The sequence below is a fragment of the Silene latifolia genome, chromosome 7 (assembly GCF_048544455.1).
Source record: "Silene latifolia isolate original U9 population chromosome 7, ASM4854445v1, whole genome shotgun sequence".
NCBI lineage: Eukaryota > Viridiplantae > Streptophyta > Magnoliopsida > Caryophyllales > Caryophyllaceae > Silene > Silene latifolia.
The window spans coordinates 17,041,771-17,065,417 of NC_133532.1; positions in this window are offsets into that span (position 1 = coordinate 17,041,771).

Sequence of the window (23,647 nt, forward strand, 5' to 3'; positions counted from 1 at the left end):
CCCCATTTTCTATCCATCGAGAAAACTAAACAAATTCTTAATAAATTAATCAATTATACATCTTAATTCCAAATCTTGAACAAGCAATAATTCTATTTTCAGTAATTTACATCTTAATAATGTATTTTTTTGTCAAGTTATTTGTAATTTTATCACTTAGATCTAAATATCTATATCACTACTATATATATAATCTGGAAACCAAAGAACTTTAGTGTAATTAAATAAATCTATACAAATTAATTATACTATATAGTTTTTAATTGATAGTGTTGTGTGATAGACTAGACCAAGGGATTTCAATGTAAATATTATATAGTTTTGGTTGAACTATAAATTTAGAAAACACAAGAATATGGTGATTTTCCTTAAAATAAGCATGCTCCAGTTATGGTATTAATTAGTATAAAGATGTTAATTATTTAACATATACAAATATAATATAAGAGTGTTATATTTTGGAAACTATTAAAAAGTAAATAAATCAAGCTAGATTTCAAAAAAAATATAATATTCGATAATTATTTCGATTTGATTTATTCCATATATGTAATATATTTATATACATGTATTAAGCCTCTTAAAATGGCATGCCTAAATAGCAAAAGTAATTTTATTAGTAGTGAAAAGAATTGTAGTAGCATTGGATATAGTAATACGATAGTAATTACCCCTAGCCTCTTTTGTCTCTTCTCATGGCTTTTTAGTGTGCATTCTTGTTTAGTGTTGTCATGTGGGATTTGGAATATTTACCATCCTAGATTGCGGGCACATTCTCTTGAGTCGTAGATAGGAGAGTGTCATTCACATATAATTGTCTTGTTCTTAATATGAGTGTCAGTGTTTTCCCATGAGTCCGATGTCAATAAGATCATGCAAGAGTTGAAATGTCCATGTGAAGTCTTTTGTGCTACGCTGTCATGTAAATCTCATCCATGTATTGCATTTTTACCTATGCCCATGTTGTTTCGGGATTTGATTCATTGTGCTTTAAAGTTACTTGACGGGAATTGCATTTGGATGACATGATTGTTGCTCGTACCCTTGTCCTTGTCATACATTATATTGCGTGCTTGCTTGAGGACAAGCAAGGGTTTAGCTTGGGGGAGTTTGATAGGTCTATTTTATATATAGTTTAACCCCCCTATTTTAGCTCAGTTTTATTTGATTATTGCACTTCTATAAGTGTATTTGTGAGTTAATTCCGTGTTCTAGGTGTTTTGCTTGTATTCGTTGCATTTTGTAGGGAAAAAAAAGCCTTTGTTAGCTTTTTCCCGTTAAATTAGCAATCACCCAAGTTCACGAGGCTATTGAGAGTAAGTCTTGACCATGGAGGGGTGTTTTGGGAAGAATAGGGGCGTTTTAGGAAGAATTGGAAATCCCGAGCATAAAGAAACCAACTTTGGTTAGTGTCCAAGTAAAGAAATGAAGCCCAATTAAAAGCCCAAGTGAAGTTAAGAGCATGCATTGGATCCCGTTTGTCCCCTAAGATGTATTAGTCGGACCTATGAATGAGAAAGCATTGGATTCTGCATCATCATTAAGCAAGGAGTTAAGACGGATTTAAGAGGAGAATTGAAATCACCACGACACCGATCGGGATGGTGTGTCCCCGATCGGGATTAGCCTCTTCTATGTTTTTTACGTTTTATCTCTTATTCCTATATAAGGGGTGTTGAATCTGTCATTTAGGACACCACTTACACACCTCGTACACTTTACAATTCTCATTAGAATAGTCTTTAGATCTGCTTTAGTTTCCCTTATTGTTCTAAACATTTCTTTTAGCATTAGGAATTAGAATACAATTTCCATTTCAAGTATTTAGTTTTATCTTGTTCTACATTTTCATGTTCCATTTCTATTGTTAAGGTAATCTTATTTCCAGTACTACTTTGTTAATTCCTTTGCCATTTCCATTACTTGTTAGTTATTATTCATCATTTACTAATCGTTATTCCGTTTATCTCGCTATTCCATTATCATCATGCTTACTACATCATTTGTTATTGGTTTAGTTTTCATTATGCAAGAGTAGTTCATTAGCCTAGGGATTAGGGGATTCATGCATAAATAATGTTTGTAATTCTTGAAATAGGATGTTATAATATTGATTAAAGTTTCTATCACATGCTTGTATTGTTTTGTTAGTCTTTGATTATTGATCACAATCTTAGACTAAATTTGTTAATTCACTTTTATAAGTCGAGAGGCACGAAATTGAATTAGAGTAAGTATGTTTTAGTAGACCGATCTAGTAATAGTGAGAGATCACTAGAACCCGTTCTATGGGTGACAATAAGGCCGAGAGGTGGTTGTTTTTAAGCCTAAACATTTATCGTTATTAAGAATTCATAGTTTGACATGACCAACTATTTATTTTCATGTGTGACCCGACTCCCCTAGATTCTCCTTTATTATTGTTTTCTTCCATTATTTTATCACAAGTTTTACTAATCAAACCAACACCCAATCGTTAATCGACCTTGATAAAATTCACTCCATGACAACTTGTTTAGCAACTCCTGTCTCCTTGTGTTCGACCCCTACTACTACATTCATTTGTTACTAGGGTAATTATCTTTGTTAGATGTGCGATAGCCTATCAAATTTTGGCGCCGTTGCCGGGGAACACGGTTTTGTTTGCTATTAGTTGTTGAATTTTATCTTGTTTTATTTTATCCCGGGGAACACTTGTTCCGTTGGACCGTTCTCACGGTTTCTTTGTAGTTTTAGTGCCTATTTTGTAGGTAATGAAGCTTCACTTTGGCCTTCCATAATGATGAACGGATTCGTCCCACAACACGTGAATGAGCTTTTTCATGACTATCTTAACCGGTTTTATGACTTTTGTAATAGTCTCATCTCCCTCGGACAAGTCATTGATGAGGTTTACATGGGTCATGTCATGCTTGATGGTATGAACTTTGAGACCCGTGAAATGGCTCTTTACATGAGTTGTGGGAGTGTTTACTGCAAGAGCGGAGTGGAACTTTGACATTTCTTGAATTTCATGGCCTCCAAATGTCGGGAGGTAGCTCGCCAACAGACTTTGTCGCCGGGTTTCGAAGAGGAATGCTTTGCGACTCTGGCTTATTGCCAACAAATGCTCAAAGAAATGCGTGAAGAAAGTGAGCGATTGATCAATACTTATGCTCTTCCACCCTCCCAGTGTGAGTCTATCGCACCTAATGAATTTAAATTATTGGATGACGATGATGGTCCTACTTTCTCTTTTGAAAGTCCCCCTAGTGTCATTCCAATTGACCATTTATAGACTCATGTTGAAGACAATTACCTTGTAGTAGATGACACACTAGCCATGGGTGATCTTGAGCCCGATCGTAGTGAAAAGGATGAGGTTTTGTCCGAGCCTTTAGAAACCTTTGAAAATCCTTTCACGGAGGGTGTAGTTGATTCATTTGAGGTTGATGGAGGATTAAGCAATCCTAATTTCGAGGTTAAATGGGATGAACCCCAATTTTTTATGAGTCCCATCCCCCCGGTTCTTCATGCCACCTATTAGAGACCGTTGAGAATGATACTTTGTGCACTAACGGTTTATTTTATGGTCTTAAGCTTGTAGCTTCATCTCTTGCTTACGAGTGGAGTAGTTCGGTGGTTCTCTTTGAAGTCTCTCATGCGCATCTTGATAAGATATATCATTCCTTACCTTTGATATTTCATGCTTATATCTTATCATTCACTTACATATGCTTTTGTGTTGCTCATGCACAGGTACACGATAAACTTCTAAGGGCGGATTTGACATATTTTTTAAACACAAAAGGATGGATCATTTTCATGGAGGACAAGAGTCTAGCAAGACTTTAAATTTGCGCTTCTCGGGAGGCAACCCGTGTTTATTTATGTTTTCGAGACAATTTACAATTTTTGAACAATTGCAATTTCAATTTGGTTGTAATAGTTAAGACAATAAGACATTTAGCTTGCTTTCGTATGTAGTAGCTTGTCTTTCGCAGGTACTTTGCTACTTGGATTGGCCTTGGCCCCCGTTTTCAAGCTAGCTTGGGGGAGGCTTCTACACTTTAGTATGCTTTCTTTCTTTCCTTTATTTCCGCATGTGTCATCCCCATCTTCCCTTATTGGTTTTATTTGTCCTTCTATGTGGTTTTTTGCGCTTAAACCTGTTTTACACATTGAGGACAATGTGTTATTCTAGCTTGGGGGAGGGATTTAGCGTGTCTTGTTGCTTTATTGCTTTCATATATTTGAAAAATCCAAAAAATTGAAAAAATTGAAAAATCTCATAAAATGACTCATGTTGTGTCCACCCATTTGTCCTTTGCATAATGTCATTCCTCCTTGCATTTCCCTTATTGTAGCTTTGTAAGCTAATGATTCATGCTTTTGAAGGGTTTTGCTTGTATGAGGATGTCTTGACATAGTGGGTGAGGGATGGATTTTGGACAAAATAGACTTGATTTTGACATTGGTAAGCTACATATATAGTAAGATAGAGCCTCCAAAGGCCGGTTAATGTATACCCAGTCCCATTTAGGTATGTGTAGTTTCTCCTCTTGGTGTGCGTTACATCACTACGCACATGTATGACATTTGTTCCCTATTCCTAGACATGCTATGATAGTTTGCACATGAAGCCTTGTTGTTATGATTTCTCACATGCATCACCCATTTTGAGCTTTTTCTCACTATACGCTACCCCACATTTGTTTCTAGCTACTTACCAAATTGCCTACCTTGTTGAGCTAGTAACCATCTTGGTGAGTTTAGGGTGCTCTTGTCATGGGTTGTTCTTAATCTATATTGACGTCGATGATGTGAAGTTGACGGGATTACTGATTCCCGTTATGGTTTTGAGGAAAAAAAAGTGAAAGTTGAAAAGAAAAAAAGTTGAGATACAGGGAAAAAATGAATGAGTTGAAAGATGAAAAAGAATTGAAAAGAAAGATTTGGAAAAAGTGACGAAAAATGAGAAGAAAAAGAGATGAGTTTTGTACTTCCATGTTTTATGAAGAGTTGAGTTGGGAAGTTCATTTTTATGCCGAAACGTCTTAATTTGAGCCATACGCTGCTTTGGTTCAATGGGTTATTGCCATGGGATTGGTTTTGGGTTTATTTGAGCACTCTTCGTTTGTTTGGAAGGTTATTAGCTTGACCTTTAGCTCCACATATCCAAACTTGTTTGTCCACCTTCTACCCATTATTCCTAGTCTCTTTTGTCTCTTCTCATGGCTTCTTAGTATGCATTCTTGTTTAGTGTTGTCATCTGGGATTTGGAATATTTACCATCCTAGATTGCGGGCGCACTCTCTTGAGTCGTAGATAGGAGAGTGTCATTCACATATAATTGCCATGTTCATATTATGAGTGTGAGTGTTTTCCCGTGAGGAGTCCGATGTCAATAAGATCATGCAAGAGTTGAAATTTCCATGTGAAGTCCTTTGTGCTACGCCATCATGTAAATCTCATCCATGTATTGCATTTTTCCCTATGCCCATTTGTTTCGAGATTTGATTCATTGTGCTTTAAAGTTACTTGATGGGAATTGCATTTGGATGAGATGATTGTTGCTCGTATCCTTGTCCTTGTCATACATTATATTGTGTGCTTGCTTGAGGACAAGTAAGGGTTTAGCTTGGGGGAGTTTGATAGGTCTATTTTATATATAGTTTAACCCCTATTTTAGCTCGGTATTATTTGATTATTGCACTTCTATAAGTGTATTTGTGAGCTAATTCCGTGTTCTAGGTGTTTTGCTTGTATTCGTTGCATTTTATAAAAGAAGCCTTTGCTAGCCTTTTCCCGGTCAAATTAGCAATCACCCAAGTTCACGAGGCTAATAAGAGTAAGTCTTGACCATGGAGGGGCGTTTTGGCAAGAATTGAAAATCCCGAGCATAAAGAAACCAACTTTGGTTGGTGTACAAGTAAAGAAATGAAGCTCAATTAAAAGCCCAAGTGAAGTTAAGAGCATGCATTGGATCCCATTTGTCTCCTAAGATGCATTAGTCGGACCTATGAATGAGCAAGCATTGGATTCCGCATCATCATTAAGTAAGGAGTTAAGATGGATTTAAGAGGAGAATTGAAATCACCACGACCCCGATCAGGGTGGTGTTTCCCCGATTGGGGTTACCCTCTTCTATGTTTTTTTATGTTTCACCCCTTATTCCTATATAAGGGGTGTTGAATCCGTCATTTGGGACACCACTTACACACCTCGTACACTTTACAGTTCTCATTAGAATAGTCTTTAGATCTCCTTTAGTTTCCCTTATTGTTCTAAACATTTCTTTTAGCATTAGGAATTAGAATACAATCTCCATTTCAAGTATTTAGTTTTATCTTGTTCTACATTTCCATGTTCTATTTCTATTGTTAAGGTAATCTTATTTTCAGTACTACTTTGTTAATTCCTTTGCCATTTCCATTACTAGTTAGTTGTTATTCATCATTTACTAATCGTTATTCCGTTTATTTCGCTATTCCATTATCATCATGCTTACTACATCATTTATTATTGGTTTACTTTTCATTATGCAAGAGTAGTTCATTAGTCTAGGTATTAGGGGAGCCATGCATAAATAATATTTGTAATTGTTGAAATAGGATGTTGTAATATCGATTAAAAGTTTCTATCACATGCTTGTATTGTTTTGTTAGTCTTTGATTTTTGATCACAATCTTAGATTAAATTTGTTAATTCACTTTTATAAGTCGAGAGACACGAAATTGAATTAAACTAAGCATGTTTTAGTAGACCTATCTAGTAATAGAAAGACCTCGCTAGAACCCGTTCTATAGTTGACAATAAGGCCGAGAAGTGGTTGTTTTTAAGCGTAAACATTTATCGTTATTAAGAATTCTTAGTTTGACATGACCAACTATTTATTGTCATATGTGACCCGAATGCCCTAAACTCTTCTTTATTATTATTTTCTTCCATTATTTTATCACAAGTTTTACCAATTAAACCAACACCCAATCGTTAATCGACCTTGATAAAATTCGCTCCATGACAACTTGTTTAGAAACTCCCGTCTCCTTGTGTTCGACCCCTACTACTACATTCATTTGTTACTAGGTTATTTAGCTTTGTTAGGTCTGCGATAGCCTATCAACCATCCAAGAACGTTTATTAAAGGGACGTGCTTTTTCACATACGTATTGTACTCTTTTACATACGCCTTTTACAATTTACCCTTGTCATTTTTCTCAATTCCTCACCCAATTGATTTTTTTTATCCTTCCCTTATCTCCCATCACCATTAACACCGCCTTCGCTCAACACCTCCGATCAGTCAAGTCGTCGGCCGACCTTGGAGTTAGCATCATTTTTTTGAAGACGTATTCTCAGCACATACGACGATACTAAGCAGTCAGCTATCCTATGCAAATTATTCAGAAGAAAATCGATTATGAAAAACTACTCACTACTGCCTAATGGATTACAATATTTTCCATGAATGAAATTTTGGATTTGTATACACATTGTCTTCCATCAATGAAATGTTGTATAGGATGTGTAAACAAGTTTTCTATGTCGGCTAGTTTACATATTTTAGGGTTCTTTGTTGTCTGTTCACCGTTATTTATATCGCACACATGAACAGTCCTCACAAACCACCCTTAGACAGTTAGACACCATCGTCACGCACCACCCCTAACCGCTGCACACCAACCAGAACCACCATCCACTATCCAAACCACCACGCCTTCATTGATAAAAATTGTTAAACAAGTAACATTTAATTTCACTAGTTAACAAACCCTAATAATTTCAACAAAACATATTAATAGTTGTTAAAACAACAAATTATTTTACTAATTAGAGAATTAATCCATTATTCAAGTTTTTAGATCAATTAGATTCGATTTTAGTGTCTAGGTTTAGGAAAATGGTATGATAAGGAAAACTAATGACAAAGAGTATGTGAAAGAGTAAAGTCCGTATGTGAAAAAATAATTCCGTTATTAAAAGATAACAAACTGTTTATCAAAGATACAACTGAAAGTCTAACCAAAACTGTTTACAACGAAACAACCAAAAAGACTAAAGTATAACTGTCAGCGGAAACTAGCTAAGCGATCGGTGATGACTCGACCCCCATCCAAACCCGTAAGCTATCCACAGCCACACCTGCTCAATCAAATGCTCACCATCCTCGAATGGATCACCATAGTTTTGAAAACAATAACGGGGTCAGTCAACTACATAACCAATGATAAGGTTATTTTCAGTCGTTGACCTATCAAAATAAATCCTATTCTCAACTAACTAATAGCTAGCAGTAAGAAAGGGCCGAATCCACAGGGAGACGGTAATTAACTATTTGCTAATATTTAAGTTTGTCTTAAAGGTAACCGATTTCTTGAAGATTTGTTTGGTTTATTTGATGTCTAACAACTAATGGCAATATGAAATAAAGGTGAATTCAAATATAAGTAAAAGAGTTTGGGGATCAAGTTCACTAGGTAGTTATCCGGGGTGGGATTTAATTCATTGATAGAGCAATTTATGTTGTTTAAGGTCATATAATCGGTCGATTCTAATATGCCCTTCAGATATAAACTTAACATGCGGTCGGCCGGTCGCTATCATTAAGTCAGTCTATTTAGTTATCGTTGCCTATACTAGTCTTAACCCGGTTGGTGAAAATCCTAGTTTGCAATACTATTAATCAATCATGCAGAAACTAATTAACTAGATTCAAGACAATAACTGAACAACAACAAAGAAGCTATTTTAACTATAAATTCATTAATATAATCCCCTTTTAACAACCTAGATCCCCTTTCACCCTAGACAAATAGATTAGCTACGCATACTAGTGGTAAACATAACAATAACAATAGTAGAAGACATGATTAAAGGCAATAACAAGATGAACAATAACTGAATGATTAATAATTGAGGAAAGATTAACAATAATACCGTAATTAGAGAGTTCTTAGATCCGTTATAAGAGCAATAAAACTAAACTAAGAGTTTTCTAGGGATTTAAGAAGTAAATAAAGCGTAAAAATAACATAGGGTCCAAGTTGGGTATTTATAATAAAGTGTAGCCGACTTAAGGAAATTGCGCGGAGTCTTCCAGCTCGGTATGTACTCAATCGAGCCTAGGTTCACTCGATCGAGTACACACCCACTCGATCGAGTGTATTCGGGTTTGATCGAGTACCCTCCTGTTTCAGCTCTTTTCTTCGGGTCGTCTTCTTCACTTCTCTTCCTTTATTCTTCTAGATTCCCATGCCATGCTCCGTGTATTCCTTCGTGCCCACTCCTCGGTGCTCATTTCATCCATTTACTCCAGAAATGCATCTTTCCTGCATTAAACACCAAATAGCGGAGGTAACAACATTTTAGCAGAAAAGGCATATAATTAATATAAACTAGCACGAAAAACCATGTCAAAAGTAACTAAGGGGAGGCATATAAATGCATATAAATATGACTCATCAAACTCTCCCAAACTATCTCTTTGCTTGTCCCCAAGCAAAGCATAACACCATACAAAAGTCAATCATACAAATGGCGAATAAACAACTCAGAGCTAATGTTGAATGCATATACAAATCCCAAGTTATCCACATCTATAACAAAGCAATGACAAAGGTGTACCAATAAAACAAATTCAAAGGCACGGGTAATAGAAAACGCAGCTCAAGTCTCATGTCACCATACTATAGACAAACGCCAAATACCTTTCAATCTTGCAAGACAAATTAGTCAGATTCTCGCGGATTTCACTCATGCACTCATAAATATGTAAGAGTGAGTTATATGTGAAGATGGAAAGAAGTAGAACACTCTCTCGACTCATGAAACATGCACGCAGTATAATGTGATAGAAATTTCTCCAACTAATATGCATTCACAACATAGATGAAAGTACATGTATCAAGGACAACAAAGTGGAAAATGGGTAAATGGTATAGAAGTGGTTTGTGCCAAGGCACGTTTGGATAAGTGAGGCTAAGACGGTAGTCGCAGCGCTAAACCCAAAACCAAATCTATGACAATAAACGTAAATTATCCCAACTAGAGAAATTATCTCAACTTTGACAACACATGAGAGCCAAAAGAACTACTCTCCAACAATGCATTAGACTCTAGTAACCAACCTTTTGTTCCCTTAACAAATGACAATAAAGCATATTTTTTCTTTTCTTTTCTTCCTTTTCTTCAATTTTTTGAATTTCTTTTTTTTTTTCCTTTCCTTTCTTTTTCTTTTTTCTTTTGCTTCATATTTTTTTTTCAACATAAAGGATATAACACAATTGCTAAATAATTCTACTACACCCACAAATGACAACAATAGTCCCAATCCCAACCATAGTAGCAAAATAGACATTATAAACAAGCAACTGCGACTCTCCCGATAAGGTAGACAAATTCTGGATTGTAGCTATTAGAAGTAGGATATGAAACGGCTACAAGGGTTCAAACGGGCTAAACAAAAGGTAATGTAAGGCTTATTTGAACGGTAAGAACCGCCTATCCTCATGTACTTCATCATATGAACGCGCAAAAATTAAGAAACTAATGTCACACTTATGCACTTTGATATTACATATTCCAGAAGGAGAACCACACTCAAGCCTAAATAACAATGAGCCCAGTTTATTGAAGTTCCTGGCCTTGGAAGCTCTATAGACCTCATAATTTAAGTAGTTTACCAACATAATTTTGTCAAATCTAATTAGCATAAGGCATGTCAAATACGGTCATGACTTGAATTATGAGCTTTATTTTCATAAATAACGGGTCAAAACAATGTACATGGATAACTAAATTGGGATTCAAATGCAAAAACAATGCAATTTAACATCATTGTTATTCAATTCACCAAGACTCGACCCAAAACAAAGTAAAAACATGTTTTTGGATTTAATTTTTTTTAATTTTTATGGGATTTTTGTTTTTTATGCACACAACAGTAAAGTAAATCACACAACATAATTAAAGATTCCTCCCCCAAACCTAAATGTCACAGTTTCTTCATTGTGACGCCTACAGCAAAGTAATCACACAACAAATTTCCAGCAACCTAAAGGACACATCTAACAAAAGGAATGGAAAAGAAATAGAGACAATACAATAAAAGTAGATACAAAGAAAGAGAATACCGGGTAAGAGTTTAGGAGTTCCCCCCAAACCAGCTGCAAAAAGAGGGGAAAAAGACCAACCGCGCAATTCTGTCATCATCTGGCTACGTTTTAAACCCAAAACGCTTGGAAACTCGATCGAGTATCTAGTTGATGGACCAGTTTTCTGCACCGAAAAATAAATGCCATGCAAGGCACAATCAATACAACTTAAAGCACGCAAAAGTAAATCAAAAAGTAATGCACGTGCTACACACAGTACAAACATAAGTAGCACCAATAAAAAGTACAAGCAAATAAAATAAGCAACGAATAAAGTTCCGGCTCATCAAACTCAGAATCTAATATAAAATACGAGTAAGTATGCTCATCGCTCTTCAAATAATCATCAGAAGGAAGGAGATGGGGTACTTCATCCGTCACAAAAGCCTCTTCAAAAACTTTGACGGACTCCTCTCTAAAAATCTCGGCCTCTAAGGCATCCATTTCAGCTTCTACGTCAACATCGTCATCAAAGCTGTAAACCGGCTCAGGATGAGGCTCATCTCCATAAATCAACCTCTTTATCTCATTCACCTCCTCGCTCCAGGAATTCCCGGCCAAACCATAAACAGGGCAATCATTAATAGAGGGATCAACAACATTAAGCATATAACACGAAGGTACTGAATGGGAATGCTTTAAAGCGTTATCAAGAACAAATTTAATAGTATCATCCCCAAGCCTTAATGTTAGACTACCATCCCTAACATCGATGAGTGCTCCCGCAGTGTGAAGGAATGGTCTACCAAGAATAATAGGTACTTGGAGTCCTCGACCATATCCATTACAATAAAATCAACTGGAATAAAATACTTCCCTACTCTAACTGGCACATCCTCTAAGACACCCAATGGGCTCTTTAAAGATCTATCAGCTGTCTGCAAGGTCATATTAGTAACATGGAATTGACCCACATTTAACTTTTTGCATACAGAATGCGGCATGACACTAACACTAGCCCCTAAATTGCAAAGGGCTTTATCTATGGCTATACTACCAATATGACAAGGAATAGAAAAAATCTTTGGATCCTTTAGCTTTAGTAGTGAGTTAGCTTGCAATGCGGCTGTGCACTCCTGAGTGAATGTCACCATTTCAACTTCACCAAAAGACCGCTTCTTTGATAAGATCTCCTTTAAAAACTTAGCATACGCCGGCACTTGAGTTACCAATTCAGTAAATGGCACACTTACTTGAAGATTCTTCACTACCTCCATGAACCTCCCGAACTGTTGTTCAAGCTTAGATTTTTATTGTCGGTGTAGAAAAGGTAGTAGAATTTTAATCGGCTCAGCTTCTTTTACTTTTCTTGGCTTTTCGAAACGTCAGCTCCACTCATAGGGTTACTCGATCGAGTCTTGGGGTCACTCGATCGAGTACCCTATTTTTTTCAAATACCGTAGCTGAAACACGAGAAAAATCAACTTCTGGGGTGTGTACTCGATCGAGCCAACCTGTACTCGATCGAGTACACATGGCTTTCCTCAATTTTTTTGTCTTTTCTCTTATCCCGTGTTTTATCTTCGCTTAATTCCTTCTCGTCATCACTTAGCTCAAGATTACCCAATCCCTTAAGATGCATATAAGGGACCTCATCTTCATCAATGGGCACATCCAGACTTTGATAAGTAGTACCGCTTCTCAGTGAAATAGCATTAACTTGTTCATGTGCTTGTTTACCTTGCGGAGGAAGATTGCCGGGCTGTTTTGAGGGATTTTATGAACCGCCAATTGAGCAACTTGAGTGTCTAACATCTTGCTATAAGTTTAGAAATTTGAGCCGTCTGCTTTTGTTGAATTAGCAAAGTTTGCTACAACAAAGCTTTCATCTCAGCCATATCATTTCTTAGTTTGTTGAGGAGGTTGCATCTGTTGAAAACCTCCTTGATTCTGTCGAACAAAATTCCCTTGTGGTTGATTACCACGATTTTGGGGGAATAATATAGGCATTCTGTTGCGGGGCTTGATTGAATACATTATGACCTCTTTCAGGAAAGAAGTTAGAATAAGGAGTACCTTGCTTGAAAGACTGAAAAGCATGAACCTGTTCAATTGTACTCATACATCTGGCCGCAATGTGGCCATCAATCCCACATCTTTCACAGGACAATTCTTACTGAATCATGGCATGAACCGTTTCCTGCTTATTACCCAAAGACTGAGACGTCTTTAATTCGGCTATTTGAGCAGCTAAGGCCTCCAGCTGCGCCGTGACAACATTATCCGATCCACCCCCTCTCTTACTGCCTCTGGGGTTACCGTACTCAACAGTGTGAGTAGCAATCTGATCGATCAACTTCCATGCATTGTCATCATTGGTATTGTCCTGGAATCTCCTATTAGCTGAAGAATCGAGTAGAGCTCTATGATTGTCATACAAATCGTTGTAAAACTGGTTGCAAAGAAACCACTTCTGAAAACCATGATGGGGAACCGAACGAACTAGTCTCTTGAAGCGAACCCATGCCTCATTCAAATCTTCGGTGAGACCTTGTTTGAAGCTAGTGATTTGACTTCTCAAGGTATTGGTTTTCTACGGCAAAAAGTATCTCTTGTAAAAGGCAAGAGCTAAGGTATTCCAGTCAGTAACCCCGTGATCCTCCATATCTAATTCACGGAGCCATTCGGCCGCTCCATCACGCAAGGAAAAAGGAAAGAGAACCTGCTTCACCTGATCTTGAGTTACTCCAGCTGTCAGTGGAATAGAGCAACAATAATCAGTAAATTTCTCCATATGCTTAGCAGGATCCTCATTAGCTCCTACCTCAAACAAGTTTCGCTCGACCAAATTGATGTAAGATGGACGAATCTCAAAAGTGCCTTTATCTGTAGTAGGGAGCTTAGGAATAGAAGCCAAAGTGGGCTCAGAATGACTAGCAAGAGTAGGCATCTTCGTTGATATAAGGATGGGGATAGACGAGTCAGATATAGGCGTGTCCTCTTCGTTGGATGGTTCTTCTGACGCAAATATAGGCTCTGTATCACTGTCAAGTATACTCAAGTCTTCTACTTGACCTATTTTTCTTTGAAATTTCCGTCTGTACCGAAAAGTCCTCTCTGGCTTGGGATCAAAAGGTACAATCTACAACCTGTTAGATCTGGGCATACACGAAAACAACAAGAAAAAATATCAAACTTTCTGAAGGAACTGATGCTCCCTGAGACAAAAGACAAAAATAAACAAAAACAAGCAGAAAATTGTTGCCTACCGGCAATGGCGCCAAATTTGATAAGGTTATTTTCAGTCGTTGACATATCAAAATAAATCTTATTCTCAACTAACTAGTAGCTAGCAATAAGAAAGGGTCGAATCCACAGGAAGGCGGTAATTTACTATTTGCTAATATCTAAGTTTGTCTTAGAGGTAACCGATTTCTTGAAGATTTGTTTGGTTTATTTGATTTCTAACAACTAATGGCAATATGAAATAAAGGTGAATTAAAATATAAGTAAAAGAGTCTAGGGATCAAGTTCACTAGGTAGTTCCGTAGTGTGATTTAATTCATTGATAGAGCAATTTATGTTGTTTAAGGTCATATGATCGGTCGATTCTAATATGTACTTTAGATCTAAACTTAACATGCGGTCACTATCATTAAGTCAGTCTATTCAGTTATCGTTGCCTATACTAGTCTTAACCCGGTTGGTGAAAATCCTAGTTTGCAATACTAATTAATCAATCCTGCAGAAACTAATTAACTAGATTCAAGACAATAACTGAACAACAACAAAGAAGCTATTTTAACTATAAATTCATTAATATAATCCCTTTCTAACAACCTAGATCCCCTTTCACCCTAGACAAATAGATTAGCTATGCATACTAGTGGTAACATAACTGTTCCGGGTGTAATTCCGGAGCAGGATTGTGACCACTTAAGCTTGTAGAATGACGTCGTTTGCTTGTCTCTTCCTTTCACTCTCTCCTGTAAAGATGAACAAACTGAGGGCTCGGCTTGGTACCGAGCGTACTCACTCCGACGCTCAAGTCAGTAAACTTAAAGAGATAAGTTGTGTGTTAACTTGGCAAAGTATATTGTAGAGAGATAAGTGAGTTTATACCAGATTAAGATAATATTTCGATCCCTTTTTCTCAATGAGAGAAGTGGAGTATTTATAGGCTTTCACCTTTTGTCACGTAGTGGCCAAGTGGCCAAGTGGCTAGCAGGTGGAAAGACTATCTTACCCTCGGCCGAGGGACCCATGCCGGGCCGGCAGGCCTGGTTGACTCCATGCCGAGGGGACTGGATGTGAGTGCGCGGATATGCCTCTCGGCCGGCTAGTTGCCGAGACCGAGACCCAAGTGACAGGCCGACATCCCGTGTTGGTGAGGCTGTTAATACGTTGACTTGCTGTCTTTTAGCTTTGACCTTGCTCAATATGTTGACTCGGTCAGCGGGTGCAGAATATGCCCCATCAATTTACCCCCAGCGTAGTCTATGCCGTGGTATGGACCTTCGATGAGTGTTGAGCGTATTATGCGCATGTCGATCTTCTTCCTCGGCTTGGTTACATTCGTGCCGCACCATATCCCCCTCCACATGGTTGTGTAATGGACATCCGATGTGGAAAAGAAAATGGCGCTGGCCGAGACCAAGGTTGAGAGTGCCGTGTGCTTTTGATTGCCCCGGCCTGCCGCCAAGCTTGGTTGATCGGTGGCCGTTAGCAAATAGATATCGGGAGCATGTCAAGAAGATTTGTTCTTGTATGTCGATTGACATTCCGTGGTCGCATGCTTGACACGTGGCCTGGTGCCGATTGGTGGACGCTTCATGGGCTTTGCTCGATTGGTCCACTGAATGGGCTTTGCTCTATAAATAGAGCAGTATGCCCCTCATTTTGACCTACGAACTTCTTTTTCTCAAAAAATTTCCTCTCTCTAGTTTTTTCGAAGAAACTTCTCTCTAGTTTTCGAAGCGTTACTCGGCGTAACACTTTCTTCCAAGGTAAACAAACAAATTTTTCCCCAACTTTTTACTTGTTAATTAATTGTTGTCACCATGTCTTCTGCTGATGCTATGCCTAGTACCTCAACTCCGGGGGGCGAACCGTCGCATCCTGATGAACATGAGCCACTGGTTGTCACCCCGATAGGGTTCGGGGGCTGCAAGTCGCCTTCTCCTGAAATTGATGAGAAATTATTGGAGGATTTCGATGATGATGATGATGAAAAGACCCAATCCGACTCAGAGAGGCCGCATTATTCGTGGCACGGCGAAGCCTGCTCGATCAATCCTGATCGTGTTTGGACGAACAAGTTCGCTAGTTGTTCCGGGCCTGAACTTTTTGAAGACCATTACTCCTTTGGCAGGGGGTATAGAATCATTGTCCCTGAGGGTGATTAGGCAGTCTGTTGCCCTCCCGAAGGTTGTATCGGCGTGTACATCAGACATCTGGAGTATGGGCTCCGATTTCCTCTTAATGAACACGTCACCGCTATAATCAAAGCCATGAATGTCGCCGTGGCGCAACTGCATCCGTTGGCCATTAGGACTATTATTGGCTTTGTATGGTTATGTCTTTTTAAAGGGGAGGCCCCAACGGTGAACCTCTTCCGCCGGCTCCACCATCTTCGGCAGACTACCCTAGGCGGCTCGGGGTGGTACAAAGATACTGATCGAGCCGGGTTATGTCACCGTTTCCAAGCTGACATCTTGCAAGGACTGGAAGGGGCGGTGGGTATATGTTGAGGTTCCGGAGGACTATCCACTGCCCCGGTCCTTCCAGCGCCGCGTCAATTTGCGGTGTGAGAGTCAGGGGGAGCATGATAGATATGTCTCCCGGAATAAGATTAAGATGGACGTCAAGAAGGTCTATCTTAAGGAGGACGAAGTGCGGGCAATGAGCCTGTTTGAGGCTGAGAGGGATGGCACGCCGAAGGGATGGATGCCTCCGACGCAGATCGTCCTTCAAGACGAGCCGCTTTGTCACGTCGGCCTCATACCGGCCCTCGGCTAGGGTGAGTGGGGTCGGTGTGAGGCCCACCTTTGCTTTTTATGCTTCTGTATTTGAGCCTTAGTTTACTTCTTTCGCTTAACTGTTGATTTTGTTTCTTGCAGATCGATTTGGCCGGGATCTCTCCGTCTCTATTCTAAACAAGTTGGGACTTGACCAGGACGGGAGAGTTGTTGAGCTGCACCCTAAGGCCGCGCCACGTGATCGCAGACCGGCCCCGCACGAGCTTATGGAGCAGGCGATGAAGGCAATGGATGTGGCGGCGACTCAAGCGGAGATTGGCGGTAACGTGCCGCGCCGGAGACCAAAAACAACGTCTACAGCGGCTACGACGTCAACTCCCACTCAATCTCCAATCCTCGCAGTCCAAAATGAGCACGTGGTCGTCAATGTTGAAGAGGACGTCACCGTTCTGGAGTGTCCTCCTCCTTCAAATAAGAGGAAGGAAACAACGCCCGCCGCCTTTCTTTATTCGAGGAGGGGGAAAGAGAAGGGGTCACCGCCCTCTGTCCAAGAAGGCTAGGACTGGTACGGATCTAACCCATGGCTCGGATTTAGAAGGTTCTTTAGGCATTCCGATGAAAGCTTTCGATATGTCAATGAATGTTGACATGGATGCTTTGTCGGGTTTTTATAGATCACTGCCGCCGGCTGTCGTTCTCACCGAACGGCAATTGGAGAAAGCACAGTGCAGACGGGCGATAAAAATGTCACCGCCGACTCCTCATCCTGAAGGTTTCCCGTTCAGCTCAGGGCGGAAGGCATAAGGTTGGCCAAGAGGTGGTGAAGTGGGTGAACTAGCCAAGCACTCATCTCGTCGAGCAAGAAAAGCTCATGGCTCAAACCGCCCCCGCGCTTGAACGGCTTAGGCTCGAGCTTGCCGCCATTGCTAAGAAGGAGGCCGAGAGGTCAAAGAGGGACTTCGGCCACCATGAAAGACTTCCTCGCCGAGCGAAAGCTTAAGGAGGAGGCCGAGAAGGCGATCTGGCCGAGAGAGCCAAGGTTGAGGCTGCGTTGGCCGATGCCGCTAAGCTGCGGGAGGAGAGAGACAAATTTGAGGGCGGCTATCGGCTATGGTTGAGCAGAGGGAAAGGTGGAAGTCCCCGCATTCGGCCGAGGCGAAGGAGCACAAGGGCACAAAGGCTATCCTTGCTCGGAGGGAGAAGGATATTGAAATGCCGAAACCGTCATCATCCCCGACATGTGTGCCCGTGCACGGGACCAAGTCAAGATGCTACCAGGGATGCGATTAAAGAGCTCCTTCCTGAAGGCACCTTCCCGTGGCAAGATTTTGACCGGCTTCTGGATGAGAAGGTGGCTGCTGCAGAGGCCAAGGCCGCGGACGAGGCGAAGGCGGTGAAGGCCGCTCAGGAGGCTGCGGAGAAGGCGGCCCGGGATGCTAAGGTAAAGGAGGCCAGAGAGGAGGCTGAGAGGGCAAAGGCAAGTGAAGCTGCCAAGCTTTCCTCGGGCCGCCCACCGTTGGTGATCTTGCTCTGCTGCCGGTGGCGAGCAAAGAACAAGCATAGGGAGACGGGCGGTCATCACCAGATTCACCCGGTCCTTCGGACACTTGACTATTCGGGGGCCAACTATTGAGCCTTTCCTCCCTGCCATCCTTTTGGCGCTTCATGTCTTATGTTGTAATCTTTTGTTGTACCTTCTTTTTTTTGTTAAACTTTGGTAGGTTGTGTTTAGGCTATCCCTATGGGGACGGCCGTCGACTTTGTTTTGCCTCACTTGTAAACATTTTTCAATAAAGTTTGTTTATTTGCCCTCGGCTTGGCCGAGGCTTTTGATCTCATCCTCCATTAAGTTGTCTTCTTACGTTTTTAAACATATTGAGCGCTTTTTTGTTTTACCTTCGGCTTGGCCGAGGCAGTTAGATTGCGTATCTCAACTGTACTTAAACGTTTTTAAACATGTTGGCATGTCGGTCGCTTCCTCCTCCACTCTCGGTCTTAGCCGAGGCGGTCATATTTGCGCTTCCCAATGCGTTGTTGTGAACATGTTAGCGATCGGCCGTTTCCCCGTCACTCCCGGCTTTGGCCGAGGCAATCGAGGTTACGGCTCGACAGCGTTCGTATCTATAGACATATTGATCGCTTCCTCTGCCACTCCCGGATTGGCCGAGGCAGTCAGATTTGCATTTCTCAACTGTACTTATACGTTCTTAAGCATGTTGGTCGCTTTCGCGAGTATCAACTGCATTGGTAGTGACTGCCGGCTGGCGTCTACTAAGCATGTTGGTCGCTTTCGCGAGTATCAACTGCCATTGTAGTGACTGCCCGGTTTTGGCCGTGGCATCTACTAGTGACTGCCCGGCTTTGGCCGTGGCGTCTACTTTGGTACGACTACGGAGGGGACAAGCATTTCGATGGAAAACTTGGATCACTCTTCATAAGATATAATCACGCGTTGGGGTGCCCACAACGGTATCGAACACCTCCGCCGCTATACGAAATACTTCCTAAGGTTGTCGGTGTTCCAGTGGCTCATTAGAGGCACACCCTCCATGTCTGTCAGCCGGTATGTCCCCGGCCTCATTTCTTCAACTACCCTGTAGGGTCCTTCCCAGTTGGCCGTCATTTTACCATGGATGTTTCCTTTGTTTGTTGCGGCCGACTTTCTCAGGACTAGATCTCCTACTCTTAAGTCCCTTTTGTGGACCCTACGGTTGTATGCTCTTCTCATTCGGTTTTGATACACTGCCAAGTTGAGCCGTGCCGTGTCTCGACTTTCTTCGACCGTGTCAGGGAGGCTCTCGTGCCTTCCTCATTTTCAATCGGGTCAAAAGTTTGCGTTCGAATGTCGCACCGCCGCAATTCAATCGCGTGACGGCCTCGGACCCATAGACTAGGTGGAATGGATGTACCTGTTGCTTCTTTCTCCGTGGTTCGAAGGGACCACAGGACGCCGGGTATTTCATCAGCCCATCTTCCCTTTAGATCTTCAACCTTCTTTTTCAACCCGTTCAGTATTGTTTTATTAGCTGCCTCCGCCTGCCCGTTGCTCTGAGGGTGGCAGACGGAGGAGTATGCAAATTTGATACCAAGCTCTTCCAACCAATTCATCACCATGTCGCTCCAAAACTCTCGGCCGTGGTCAAATACAATGACTTGGGGTAACCCAAAACGAGTTATGATGTTCTCCCAAATCACCTTTCTAACGGCCGCCGTGGTCTTGGCAGGTACCGCGACAGCCTCGACCCATTTGGTGAAGTAGTCCACGACGACAATCAGGTACTTCCTTCCTCCGGAGGCCGTCGGAAATGGTCCTAATAAATCCATCCCCCACTGTGCAAATGGTAGGGGACTAAGTACTGGTTGCAGGTCTCGGGAAGGTGCATGTATCACCGGAGCATGCATCTGACAATTCTTGCATTTCTTTGTTTTTGCCCTGGAATCTTTCAGCATGGTAGGCCAGAAGTAGCCGGCTCGGAGAGCTTTGTGGGCTAGCCTTCTCGCCCCCATGTGGTGTCCGCAGATGCCTTCGTGAATCCCTGTCAGTATAAGCTCCGCGTCGGCTGGGCCGACACATTTCAAGAGTGGTCTTATCACGGACCTTCTGTATAATTCTCCTTCAAACACCAAGTACCTTGCGGCGATCCTTCTTATCTTCTGGGAGAGACTGCGGTCCTCCGGTAACTCTTTTGTCAGCTTTTATTTCATTATCGGAGTCATCCACGTCGTCTCGGCTTCGATGTTGCCCACCATGCCGACTGTCTCAGTGATGCTTTTAGCATTCCTGATATCCACCAGCACGGTTCGACTAACATTTTTGATGCTTGAACTGGCAAGTTTTGAGAGAGCGTCGGCTCGGTTGTTCTCAGACCTGGGGATGCACTGTATTTGGAAGGATTTCAATTTTGATGTGTCAGCTTTTACCCTTTCCAGGTACCTTACCATCCCATCGTCTCGAGTCTCATACTCTCCTCTGATTTGATTAGTCACTAGGAGCGAGTCTGTTTTCAACACAATATGCTCCGCCCCGGCAGCTCTAGCTAACTCGACTCCAGTTATCACCGCCTCATATTCGGATTCGTTATTTGAGGCCGAGAAGGTAAACTTCAAGGCGTACTCAAACTCGTCTCCGTTAGGGCTGGTGATAAGGATGCCGGCTCCTGAGCTGTTCGCCGTGGAGGACCCGTCGGTATACACTTCCCACACGCCGGGATGTGATTCTTCTTGATATGTGCACTCAGCCAGGAAGTCTGCAAGCGCTTGCCCTTTTATCGAAGGCCTCGGCTTGTACTGAATGCCAAAGCCGGAGAGCTCCACTGCCCATTTGATAAGTCTGCCGGATTTTTCGAATTTTTCCAATGCTTTCTCCAATGGCTGGTCGGTTAAGACCGTCACGGGATGTGCGTCGAAGTAGGGTTTTAGCTTCCTTATGGCAACGACGACGGCGAAGGCTGCCTTTTCGATTAGTGGGTAATTTCTTTCGGCAACCAGCAGTGTATGGCTGATAAAGTAAATTGGGTGTTGCTGCTTATTTTCTTCCTCGACGACGATTACGGACCGACCGTGGCCGAGGTAATCGCTAAGTATAGATATAGCGTCTCCCCAGCGTCGGCACGGACAGGGTCGGAAGTGTTAGAAGGTGGGCTTTCACCGCTTGAAAGCCGTGCTCTATTCCTCCCCCCAGCTAAAGTCTTTATTCCCTTTCAGCACTTTGAAGAAAGGAGTGCTCTTATCGGCCGACCGAGAGATGAAGCGGGCGAGAGCCGCCATCCTTCCGGTCAGCATCATAACCTCTTTTTGATTTCTCGGCTCCGGTAGGTCTAGGATCGCTTTGACTTTCTCTGGATTGGCATCAATTCCCCTGGCGCTGACAAGCACGCCGAGGAACTTGCCGGCCCGGACACCGAAGTTGCATTTCTTTGGGTTAAGCTTCATTTTATATTTCCTTAGTGAACAAAATGTCTCGCTCAAATCGGCCAAGTGCTCGCTGTCAGACTTGCTTTTTACAATAGCGTCGTCGACGTAAGCCTCGATGTTTCGCCCTTTTTGATTTTGGAACACTTTGTCCACCAGCCTAGGGTAAGTTGCGCCAGCGTTCTTCAAACCGAACGACATCATTTTATACATGTATGTGCCGTGAATGGTGATGAATGCGCACTTAGGCATGTCTTCTTCGGCCATGAATACCTGATGATACCCTGAGAAGGCGTCTAGCAGGCTTAGCATAGTGTAGCCTGCCGTGGCGTCGATTAAACTATCTATTCGAGGCAAGGGATAGCAATCTTTAGGGCACGCTTTATTAAGATTGGTAAAATCAACACACATCCTCCACGCACCTGATGACTTCCTCACCATTACAACATTTGCTAGCCACTCAGGGTAAGTACAAGGCATGATAAAGCCTGCCTCTAATAATTTATCTACTTCGGCTTTGATGACCTCATCCTTCTCGGCCGAGGAGTTCCTCATCTTCTGCTTGACAGGGCGAGCGGTGGAGAGTACGTTCAGCTTGTGAACGATCACCTTCCGGCTCATGCCTGGATCTCGGCTGCTGAGTATGCGAAGACATCTTTGTTCTTCCTCAGTAGGTCTAGGAGATCGGCTCTGAATTTTGGCTCCAGGTAGGCACCGATAGTTACGGTGCGCTCTGGGTCAATTTCCACTTCCTCGGTCTCGGCTCCTTCGACCATGCCGACATTAGTATCCATCGATTCGCCCTCCTGCTGTAAGGATGGGCTCTTCCCCTTCTCCGATTTCTTCGCCACTTTGAGGGATTGCATGTTGCACCCCCTGGCAGATACTTGGATATTGACAATTTCATTTCTTTCGTCCTTTGAGACGAGCTTTTGTGCTTCCCTCCGGTCCGAGACGTACATTAATGTCAGGGCCCGGATGGACATCACTGCATCGGCCTCGCTCAAAGTGACCCGGCCTATGAGAACATTGTAGGCAGATGAACCATCGATAACCACGAACTCAGATAAAACATTTTTAGCCGCGTCCGCTTGGCCGAACATCACCGGCATCCCTGATTGACCCTGGGGTACCAGGCCGGCCCAGAGAAGTCAGATAGCCGAGCACGTCGTTTCGTACCAAAAATAAATACCTAAGTTACTACCAACAGAAGTCAGCGGTAAGTAGGGTCGATCTCCACAGGGAGGCTATTTTGCTAATTATCTGTTCAACTTGGTCTGTCAGGGTGTCACAGAAATGGGGGTTTGATTTGATTTAACTAACTAGAGACTAAGCGAGGGAAATGAATAAGAAAAATTAACAATAGGAGAAGGGTAGTATGCTAAGAGTCGGTCCACCGTGGCAGCTATCAGATCTTATACTATCGGGGATACTAAGGCGATTAGACTATTGATAAGAAGAGCTATGGTCGTCACCTTTCGGTCCTTAAACCGCCCTAGAGCGTAAAATGACTTAACTTTCGCCCTCACCGCAATACCCTATTGTAATTAAGCAAGCCTTCCCTTCCAATCTTTCGATCTAGGTCGGGGTTAACTAGATTTATGGTCTCCTGCATCCATTCATTCGACCGGATAACAATTAAATTGCCTAATACAATTCTTATCGCAGGGCTAATCTATTTAA